This window comes from Egretta garzetta, unplaced genomic scaffold (assembly GCF_000687185.1).
Source record: "Egretta garzetta isolate BGI_Z169 unplaced genomic scaffold, ASM68718v1 scaffold259, whole genome shotgun sequence".
Taxonomy (NCBI): Eukaryota; Metazoa; Chordata; class Aves; order Pelecaniformes; family Ardeidae; genus Egretta; species Egretta garzetta.
In genome coordinates, this window is record NW_009260770.1 from 3,195,104 (window position 1) to 3,198,938 (window position 3,835).

Here is a 3,835-nt window from a genome sequence, read left to right on the forward strand (position 1 = left end):
GTCCCCGAGCCGCGAGCGACCGACCGAACTAACTAACCCCCCCCCGAGCATGACGTTATATGGTATGGAATAGCTCTTTGGTCAGTTTGGGTTAGCTGTGCTAGCTGTGCTCCCTCCCAGCTTGTTATGCACCTGGCCGAGCAGGAGAAGCTCAAAAAGTCCTTGAGTAGTCTGAGCACTACTTGGCAACAGCTGAAAACATCAGTGTGTTATCAACATTCTTCTGGTACTAAATCCAAAACACAGCACTATGCTAGCTACTGTGAAGAAAATTAACTCTATCCCAGCCAAAACCAGGACATTGTCCAAGCAGGACAGTCATTGATTGTATAAGAATCTTTCATTGCTGTAATGCAGAAGCGATGGCATTGCAGCCCCTGAGGCCAGTCAGTTCACGGAAGACTTAAAAAATGTTGATGTTCTTCTGCATTCCATCCCAAGAATCAGTAGCACCAAGTCGTCTGCAAAGGCTAATGTTATCTTTTTTGCACAGTGCTGAAACCCATTGTCTTCCTCCTCCAGCTTGTGCGGTAGAGACTAACTGATCGATTGAGTAAAATTGGAGACGTTGCATTGCCTTGCTTCACCCCAGTCTGGATCCCAATGGGATCCAACTGTTCATTCTCCAGATCTAGCTGGGTATTATGATAAACAACTTTAATTAGGGCAATAATATGAGTCCCTCTTACCTACGTTTATGACATAGTTTGGCATCTATTTCTTCTGTCAGTACTAGCTTCGTTATCTCCCAGTCCTCATTATGCAAGGGTGTTCACACCCAGCCCTGCTACTCTGCATTGTTCCAGCACAAATGTTTGTGTGGTCTCTCTGTGAACAAATTTTTACTTTTTTTGGCTACGATCTTCTTAGCTAGTTCTGTTCCCTCAGGCAATTTACGAAGCAGTCACACCTGCACAAAGGTGGGGTCAGGAATATATGGTAGGGGCATGAATTGCTTGAGCCAATTTAAGTACCACATGCTAAATGTGTCATCGGAGCTTTACTTTAGCTTCTGTTGATGAAGTAACTTCTTCAAGATGGAGCACATACATCATTTAAAGACATGAAACCTTTTCTGCTTCATCTTTCCAACTCCAGAACCTCTGGAAACCTCTCCCCTTTTTCCTTGTTCTCCTTTCTGAATTCTTCTCCATAGGAGGCTCTTGCATCAGACTCTCCTGGTAGAAAGCCAGTTATTCCTCTCACAGGATCCATCCAATGTTAATGGCTCTTGATGGCTTTTTCATTGCTTTGGAGCAGTTTATCCACAAGATGCTCAGTGCCTCATGGAAGTAATGTGGAAAATGAGGTTTGACATGTAGCATTGTTCCCCAGATCAAGAGGCATTCATAACTTGACACGAGCACATATCCTTCAATCTGTCACTGAAATAATGTTTGACATAGATCCCAGAATAGAGGGAGGAAAACATAACAGTTTTCATCAGTGTTGAAAGCATAATTAGATTTTTCCACTTTTCTACAGGATTGCCAAATTGTATAATGAATGGTTCTTCCAGATGCCAGCTTCTACTCTATATCCATGAACAGGGAAGTGAGTCAGGGGGTTCCTCTCCAATGGCCCGATTACTAATATCCAATAAAATCAATAACTCTGTCCAAGCTTTTGGTCACTTCTATTGACTGCATAGTTTTGCAGTCCTGAAGCAAGATTTGCAAAGGAGTGATAACATATTCCTGTTTTTTGGCTTAACCTTTGTCAACGTTGTTTTCCTTAGTCTGCTTTGGAAAAGCATGTGTAGCTCTTTTGGCATCCTAGCTGATTGCTTTTGAAGCAGAAATGCAATCCTGGACAGAAGCTGCTGTGCAGTGCTCTACTCTTTGAACTATGGATGAGACACATCAGTATTTTAATGCTGGCAGAAGCACAGCTAATGATCTCCTTAGTTAAGTTCATTTTCATAGCATGCACAGTTGCTAGGTTTTGTTCCACGTGGTAGCATGGGGTAAATCAAACATCTGCTGCATTCCTCCAATGTTTTATTCCTCAGCATAAAATGCTTTCTGGGACTAATTGCTTTGGTCATGTATCTGAACATCCTACCTCGTAACACCTTTCATTAGATAACAATATCAGAGCCTATTCCTCCTTCTAGAGGAGTCCGTTCTCCCACTCTGAACTGTTACTTACATACACTAATATGCTGCTGCAGTACCTGTCTGCAATGGCCTAAGCTATGCACTTCCGCAAAAGTCTTTTTTAATGAGCTGGTTATCACAAATGATGTGGCAGCCATGTGGGTATGCTGCTGAAAGCCTCCCAGGGTATTGAAGTCAGTTCCCTGGGCAGCCCGGCTGACTGAGAAGTGAAGCTCTATTGTTCTCAGGGTAAACATCAGAAATAAAGAAAATAAACCTTCCAGTTCATTTAGCACTATTAAAGCTGGTGATTCTTACTCTCAAACATAGCACTGAGATAGTTTTTAAAGTATTAAAGGAGAGTTTGATAACATGATTCCATTTGACTGAGTGGCCTAAAGACTCTTTAATCCCCTACAAAGACTACATCTGTAGATTAGGTGTTAGTCTCTAGATAAAGGTAGTAAAATTATCCTTTAGTCTGTGGACTGGAATCTCCTTCAAGTGAATAAAGTGAATGAAGTCTCCATCCTCTATAAAACCTCGAATGCCTTTAGCCCCTCTGTGTGAATGAATGCTATCAAAAGCTACAAGAAGAATTCAGTGGGCTGCCTCACCCAGATACACTCTGACGTGCAGTTTGGGCTCATGTTATGAACCTTTGAAAAGTTGTTTAGAACAGTTGGACAAGATGTTCATAAAGTGCGTTCCTACTCGCCCCAACTGTAGCCCGTTGTCTGTATCTGAAGCTTTTTATTTATTTCCTTCCAGAAAAAAAAGTATTTAAAAGTCTAAGCAGACACTAGATGGTTTATGTCATTCTCACACCAGAGCTTATCCTTCTCTTCCAGTAGACCTAGTATTTACAAACCACTGTAATTTAAGCAGCTCGTGTGAGTTGATGACAAACAGTTAGAGGAGGGTAACGGAGTTGGATCATTCAGAATAGTTATCTGTGGCCTATCCATGAATTTCCCTTGAAATAGAGATAAAACTTTAACAAACATTATTTCCTTTGACTTAGTACTTTCTAAGCGACATTCATTTTTTCATATTAGTTTAACTAAAGCTTTGTATTTCACCTGAGTCCTGTAAAACAGAATACTTTTAATTAATTCATTTCAAATAATCCACCTTTTCTTTCGTGTGACTCATTTTGGTAAAAATACCAACTTTGTTTTCTCCTCCTGAATTTGATATGCAGAACATATGGTTTGTTACTGTGGTACATGTAGGAGAGAACCCAGAGGTGGTTTTTTCATGAGAAGAAAATGTTTAAGATTTTGTGAAAGTCATCTGAAAGGTCAGGTTGGCCTATCTTTGGGCTATCCACAGATATGCAATTAAACTGTTTCTCATATGCAAAAAACATATGAGAGTGAGCATAGTGAATTCTCTTAAATGTAATTGCCTTTAATTGTTGTCTTCTCTGAAAATACTAGTGGGAAAATTTCAGTCTGGAGGAATCAAAGCCCCCTTGTAAAAATCATATTCTTTATGTTTACTTTTAATGTGGAAAGTGAATTTGTAGAAAATGAATTTATGAAATGGGGTTAGGTCTCCATTCGTATTCTGAAGAATTGTAGAAGTGAATCAACTACCAATTCTTTCTTTTAAGCTGCAAAATGTATTTTCTTGTTTCTAAACCTGCTCAACAAAGAACAATCACTGCACTTACAGATCTGCTTCCCCTGCATACCTACATTATTAATAAAATTACAGATGCGCCTACAGAG